The following is a 7,817-nucleotide window of genomic DNA, read 5'->3' as shown; positions in this document are numbered from 1 at the left end:
ATAAAGGGATGCAGACTACAGTCTTTTGGGGACATAGGTCTACTTGTCTTCGACAAGTAGGCCTATGTCCCAAGTCCCGAATATCTCAACAAACTTACCACAGTTTGTCGAGATATTCTCTTACTAGTGCTTGAATGGAGCTGACTTGCAAGCTGACCTTCCATGATGCATCAATTACATTTTGCTGTTATAACCAAAAATATGTCTTCATGCTTTTTAATGTTGGGCCTGTACACGAGAGGTTGGCTGATCAACCTATAATATGTTAGTACTGTATATGGGTAAGTGATAGAATGAGGGCAACTGCTTAGCAAATATCTAGAATATATTCCATTGGTTTGAAATGCTGCCCAGAGACTGGATACAACACTGTGAGATTATATACTCTCTGGTAGTATCAGTAATTCTGCAGCTTTCCAATAATTCTTCTGCACATGAAATCATCTAGATGATATCATTGAGACATCCAAGTTTGCAAGTATTCCTTCATGAAAAGAGATTCCTTCACACACAATTCACTTAGTGCAGCCATTTACCCTGTTAAGTGCTAAACAGACTCCTTTGTGCTCGATTTTCGAATCGCGCACAAAGGGGTCTGTGTTAGCACTTAACAGGGTAAATGGCTGCACTAAGTGAATTGTGTGTGTGAAGGAAGCTCTTTTCATGAAGAATACTTGCAAATTTGGATGTCTTGTAATGTCTCAATGACATCATCTAGATTATTTCACGTGCAGAAGACTTTCTACTTGAAATTGCCAGTTATACAAATTACCACAAGTTGATTTGTCTGAATTTGTGGTTGTGAGAAAAAAATACTAGCTGTGGTGGTGGTGGTGTTGGTTGTGGCAGTAGATGGCATTGATGTAGGTGATTGGTAGTAGAGGTTCTGTGTAGTAGTGGAGATGGAGAGTTGTACAGTAGGTGTCCTCCTGCAATGAGTCTTCTGAGTTCTTGAAGGTGTCAAGAATAATGATGATCTTCAGAAATAGTATTTGTCTTTAGATTTAGGACACCAGCTTATAAAGTCCCCTGCAGTGATGAACTTTTTATTATTATTTATTTTATTTTATTTTTGATTTTTGCTACAGTTGCAGGAGACTTAAATGCAAGAATTGGAAACACGAAAATTAATAATAATATAGGAATACATGGAGAACATACTCTAAACAGGAATGATAAAAAATTGATTGATTTTGTAGTTTATAATAACCTAAAAATGATGAATTCCTTCTATAAACATAAAGACATACATAAATACTTGGGCAGCAAGAGGATGGAAATCAATATTAGATTACTTTATATTAAATGAAAAGACATCAAAATTTTTACTAGATGTTTGAATTCACAGAGGATATGAAATAAGCAGTGACCACTTCCTTGTTAAAATAAAATTAAGATTACCACCTAAATTGGCTACAAGTAACAAGAACAGAAAGAAAAATTGAAACATTTCTTTATAAAACTAGACTATTGAATGATACAAATGTACAATGGCTATATGAACAAAGAATTAACCAATATCTAGATAAAATAAAACAAAATGAAGAAATAGAAATAGAATGGCTTAATATAAAAACGATACTAAATGCAGCAGCAAATGAAAGCTTAGGAAAGACCAAAAAATTCAATAAAAAGAAAAAACTGAAGATCTGGGATGATACAATCTAAGAAATAATCAAAAAGAAAAAAGAAGCCTATCAAAAATGGTTAAGCAGTAAAAGATTAGAAGATGAAATAGAATATAAAAGAATAAGAGCCATAGCTAAAAGAGAAGTCAGAAAAAGACATAGAGAATCATGGAACGAATTTGTTTCTAATTTAGAACATGATTTATATAAAATAATACCCAATGTATATAAGATTTTGAAACACTTAAATGCTGATACCAAAGAAAACATAAAATTAAACACCGAATGGAAATTAGAAGAATTTCTAAATTACTACACAAAATTGTGGACAGACAAATGTTTTTAAAAAGACAACTGGCAAACAATTAACGAAAATGAAAAGGAAATAACTAAAGAAGAATTAGAAATCAGCCTGAAAGAAACAAGAAATAGAAAATCACCTGGAGAAGATAAGCTAGGTTCAGAACTATATAAATATGCATGAACAAGATTCAAAGAAAGACATTATTTTTAAATAAAATTTATTCAAATGGTATTCCCCAATAGAATGAAAAAAAGCAATTGTGATTCCTATCTTTAAAAAAGGTAATAGAGATGACCCTAAAAACTAAAGAGGTATCGGTGTACTAAATTCTTGTTACAAAATATATAGCAGAATATTAACTAGCAAACTGATGAAATATTCCGAAAACTTTATTTTAGAAGTACAGAATGGATTTAGAAAAGGATGATCATGTATAGACCCAGCCTTTTGCCTAAAATTAATAATAGAAAAAAGAAGAGAATACAATTTAGAAACACATTGTATATATTGACTTTGAAAAAGCATTTGACAAAGTTAAAAGAAACATGTTATTTAACATATTAAAAGAAAGACAAGGCGGGGCCGTTTACCCTACTCCCTATGCATATAGGCGTTACCTGATTTTTTTTTTTTTTCTTCTGAAAGAAAGACATACCAAATATCCTGAACGCTATCACAAGTATATATGAAAATAATCAAATACAAATAAGATTAAATCACGAACTATCATATACGAGAGAGATAAACCAAGCGGTCCGACAGGGATGTCCCCTCTCAGCAACTCTTTAATATCTACTTAAATGAAGTAATAATAAAATGGAATAAAAATTTACATCAAGGAATTAAACTTTCTCCCACAGTAAACTTAAACACACTCCTCTTTGCCGACGACCAAATAATAATTACAAATTCTGAAGATAGCTTACAGAAAGCTATTTTAGATCTAAATGAGATAGCCAAAGATTATGGTATGATGATATCAACAGAAAAATCAAAAACTATGGCCTTTAAACGACAAGATCCAGCAAGAATTAAAATAGTAATAGATAACAAGATCTTAGAGCAGGTGAATTCATTTAACTACTTAGGATGCATGATCATATATGAAAAAGATATAAAGGTAAAAATTGCAAAATATTTAAAAATAACAGGTGTAATTAATATTTAAACCAAACTTAGTTCAAAAACAAACCAGACTAAAAGTATACAATACGTTATCCCTACCAGTCTTAATGTATGGAAGCGAAATCGGGACAATAAAACAAGAAGACAAAGATTAATAACAGCAGAAATGAGGTTTATGAGAAAAACTGCAAAGTAGACCCTATTTGATCACAAAAGAAACTAAGAAATTATGAATGAATTAAACCAAGAACCAGTAATAGAAAAAATTAAAAAATATAAACATAAATGGATGGAACATGTTCAAAGAATGAAAACAGAAAGATTACCAAAACAAACCTTAAAGTACAAGCCATTAGGAAAAAGAAAACCAGGAAGTCTTAAACGATTCAACGATGACTTCTAAGGCCAGAACAGGCTAGGCCTAAATCCTTGGTACGCATGATGATGATGCTACAGTTGCCGGAAGGCATTTAATAAAAATAATGGTATAATGACATCACCAGCCTACTTTTGTAGAATTAACTCTTCTTAAACAGTGGAATTATTAGAAATTAAATTGCAATGGTTTACTTTTTGGATTGAGATGTATTTGGAGAGAGTTCAGGTATGAATTTTAATCAATTTCCTGATGTGTACCCTGAAGGGGTGGGGTGGGGGGTTCAGGTTACAATGACAGCATTACATGATTAAGTTTACATTATTATTAATCTATCAACACGTTCCCTCCAAATCAATCTGATACTTGTGAGCACTCTAATATTGTCATATCTAAGATTCCATGCTTCTAAGGCACTTCTGACTGAATCAGTCCACGTACCTTGGTCCTTTCCTGTTTTGGCGTCAAACACCCGTTTTGCTAACCTTTCTTCACCCGCCCCCCCTCCTTTCGGGGTACACATAATTCTAACTGCTGACTGAAACATTAGTTGTCAGATCCACCTTACATTAGCTCTGCCTTTTTCAGATCTGCAAAACTCAACTATATATCCTTGTCATGTTCCCACGATTTCTTATCTATTTGTCTTAAAAGTGAAAATCTGAACTTCTCAACCTCTATTGGGCTGAATGCTTGCATAAATCTTATCTGGAAAACTTAGTAAAGAAATTCCTCTGTAATTCTCGCATTCAGCTTTATTCCCTTTTTTTTATAGATGGGTACTATGAAAGCGATCCTCCGTAGCTCAGTTGGTATAGACCAGGGGTGTTCAACTCGTTGATCGCGGAGCGATTTTTGGTCGATCAATTGTGTATTCCTCCTTACTTACAAATTAAATTAAAACTGAAAACATAATATTTTATTTATCATTATTTTGTATTATTTTTAATTCGCTTTAAGTGTATTGGTATTGTTTATTTATTTTTCGTTAAAATTGTCAAATCAGTAATTTTCTTATAAGTTCGGATAAATGAATTAATTTGGATCAGTGGAAGTCAAACAGCGAGCCGAGTGAATACGATTATAAGCAAAGTGTAAAAACTCGATTGTAGCTTAAATATTAAATATTTCAAAGCACATTACATCGATTTTTTACTCAGGTTAAGTCCCATGTGAATATTGATATATATATATATATACTGCTTTAATAAGAATATGTTAGAATGTTAAAACAATGGCAATGTTTTTGTCGCCGAAGCTATACATGGCGGCATTAGAAGATTATTATTGTAACTTTTATGTATGAGAAAGGCTTGCAGGCTCTAAGTGTAAACATCTCTGAAGTCAGTCAGAAAGAGTTCAAACAACTTTCCGATGGCCGGCAACTTACAATTAAAAGAAAGCGGAGGAGAACAAAAGGCGTGCCGAACTTGAAACTTAAGATGAAAGACTCATACCGATTTTTTGGGGGTTGCCAAACTTCATGCGAGGTCTCAGAGGAGGCATAATAAAAAGGGACTGAAGCAAGCAGAAGGGGTCCCGGTTCCAGAATTGCTGTCAGAGAGGAGGCCACCCGGTCCAGAGGCGCCGTCAGAGAGACTGCCCAGATCCACGTTGCTCGAGAGAGGAGTTTCCAGCTTCCAGAATGCAGCAGCTCGGTTCGAGACGTCGCTAGAAAGAGAGATTACTTCTAGGCCGCAGACAAGGTTTCAAATTGCCGAAAGGAAGAGTTCCAATTGCCGGAGAAAAGGTTCCAGGCCAGGTTAATGTCAGACATTCATCAGTGTGTTGCGTTTTCATTACAATTTGATTAATCAAACGACTTCACTGATATTGCTCAGTTAATGGTATTTCAAGATTTTTCAAGTAAAGAACTTTCGAAAATTATACCATTATTGGGAAGGACTAGGGGAGAAGACGTTTTTTCGGCATTTGATGAATTTGTGAAACAACACAAACTTTCGCTTTTAAAACTTGTGTCTATTACTACTGATGGTGCTCCTACAATGATAGATAATAAATCAGGCTTCATTTCATTATGTAAAAATGATGACAAATATCCAGATTTTTTAACGTACCACTCTATTATTCACAAACAAGTACCGCGTAGTAAAAGTAAAAGATTAAACACAAAAGATGTTTTAGATATTACATTTAAAATTGTAATTCTATTTGAGGAAAAACCCTGCAACGGCGGTTATTTAAATTACAGGCAGATGATGATAGAGAACTTCTGTTGTATAATAATGTTCGCTGGCACAGCAGAAGTCAATTTTTTGAAAGATTTCTTGTATTAATTAACGATATAACATTTATCTTGATGAAAAATTAGATATTTATTCACAATTTAGTGAGAAAAGATGGTTGTTACACTTATCGTTTTTTAGTAGATTTCTGTACGAAATTAAGCAATTTAAATTTAGAGTTACAAGGTAGAGATAAAAATTTAATTGGCATGTTAAGTTCAATAAAAACTCTCCAACAATACTTACTTTTATTAAAGAAAAATATAAATGACTGCGAATTTAGACATCTCCCATATTTATTAAAATTTTTTGAACAAAATCAAGAAATGCTTCGCTATGATTTAAAAGAATTTATTCGTGAAATAGAATTAGTTGAGGAAGAAATAAATTCAAGATTTAAAGATTTTAATAAAACTGAAATGATTGTATCTTTTATCAATAATCCATTTCAAGAAAACTTGAACATTACAGAAATTTCAAATAAAATTAGTGGGCTGTTTGATATAAACCAAGCTGAAGTAGAACTTAGAGATAATAAACATTCAGAATAGTTTACATTTAAAATCAATAAACAATGAAGTCATTTGGAAGTATGCACATGAAAAATTCCCAATATTAACTGATATTGCGCAAAAAAGTCTGTCGTGTTTCGGATCGACATACTTGTCAGAATCTGGTTTTTCAAATATGACCGTCATAAAAAATCAATTAAGAAAGCAAATTACAAATGATCATTTGGATGATTGGCGAATCTGCGATTGGCCACTTCTACATATCAACTTGACTATGAAAATATTGCGAGGTCCAAACAGTCAACCATCATTTCTTGTAACTTCTGAGTTTGTAATCAATCTGTTGTTTTTTCTAACTTCGGTTTTCCAAAATAGAGAAATAAATATTTTATTCCAATATATTTGTTGTTGTTTTCTTTGTTGTATTAAAATAAGTAAACGTGATAAATAAATTTTTAAATACACAAAGTTTTTAGTTGTGTATTTTTTTTTAGTTGTTTATTTATGCATAATCAAATATCAGGTTGGGGGAACGTGATCTATATAAGAGAGTAGATCGCCGAATAACTTTTTATAGAAAAGTAGCTCTCGTAGTAAAAAAAAGGTTGAACACCACTGGTATAGACAAATACCAGTGGTGTTCGGAAAGACCTGGGTTTGATTCCCGTCAGTGATGTGAGGAACCTTTATCTGGTCTTTCTGCTAAAGGTGAGTTAGCCGGTCTTATACAGAGGTAGAGGATTTTTCCACCCGGAAACAGGTTTTTCGTCCCTCAGAACAGGCAAACCGGCCCAGTGAACACACACTTCTACAGACATAAGACACTCCTGGAATAAAGAATAACCAATCTCTTCCATAGGGATTTCGGTTTCGAATGCCTACACGGTAAAGTGTGGCATAAATGACATCGTAAATCAGGACTATGAGAGCTCTATTCCAATGATTGTTGCGAGTACTATCTTCTGACTTATTACAGGCACATTGTACTTATGCAGTGTACCTTACATTACATTAGCCAGGCGCTATTAGCCCAGGGGGACTTTTGGCCTCAAGCACCACGCATCGCCACTGGGCACGGTCCTCTGCGACTGTTCGCCACGTTCTGGTCTCCAGCCCGACAGCCTGCAGCTCTTCCTTCTCCTAATCCGCCCATCTCTTTCTCGGTCTCCCTGATCGGTGTCGGGCCTCCCACGTTTGTCTCACAGTCCTTTCGGGGTCCATACGGTACAGGTGCCCCAGCCAGTGAAGACGCCGGGCTCGCAGCTCCATCAAGACATCTGCCGAGTTGTATAAAACGTGTATGGCAACATTGGACCGCCTCCTCCAGACTCCGTCTGCCATGACTCCTCAATAGATACGTCGTAGCATCTTGTTCTCGAATACTCTCAGGTGATCGGCTTGTCTTGCCGTGAGAAGCCACGCTTCAGCACCGTAGATGAGAACAGGCCTGATCAAAGCCTTGTATAGTCCCACCTTTGTAGTCCAAGACAGCAAGCACGAGGCAAAAAGCGGACGCACCTGATAATAGGCCACATTCGCAGCATTTACCGGACTCTGGACATCAGCCTCAACTTTGTTGTCTTCAGGCACGAAAGAACCCAAGTACCTAAATACCTTCACCCTCTC

Source organism: Typopeltis vanoorti, chromosome 8, assembly GCF_054136105.1.
Source record: "Typopeltis vanoorti isolate ZY-2024b chromosome 8, IOZ_Tvanoo_1.0, whole genome shotgun sequence".
NCBI classification, from domain to species: Eukaryota; Metazoa; Arthropoda; class Arachnida; order Uropygi; family Thelyphonidae; genus Typopeltis; species Typopeltis vanoorti.
The sequence above is the reverse complement of the archived record's forward strand: the minus strand, read 5'-3'. Positions refer to the sequence as shown.